The following is a 216-nucleotide window of genomic DNA, read 5'->3' on the forward strand; positions in this document are numbered from 1 at the left end:
ACTAAAAGCAACTTTTCATGCATAATACATGCTTGCTTCGCGTAATGAGGAGTTTCGGGTTGGATGCGCTTTATATGAAGACTGATAAAGACGCAAATAAATTGATCTCTCTTGTTTCAGTGTTTTTTTTGTGAGGTTTCAAAACATGTTTGCAACATGATGTAGCAGATTGCGGTGATATCTTTTGTGTTCGTTTTGTGCACTTATTAGATTTGT

Source organism: Penaeus monodon, chromosome 21 (genome assembly GCF_015228065.2).
Source record: "Penaeus monodon isolate SGIC_2016 chromosome 21, NSTDA_Pmon_1, whole genome shotgun sequence".
NCBI lineage: Eukaryota > Metazoa > Arthropoda > Malacostraca > Decapoda > Penaeidae > Penaeus > Penaeus monodon.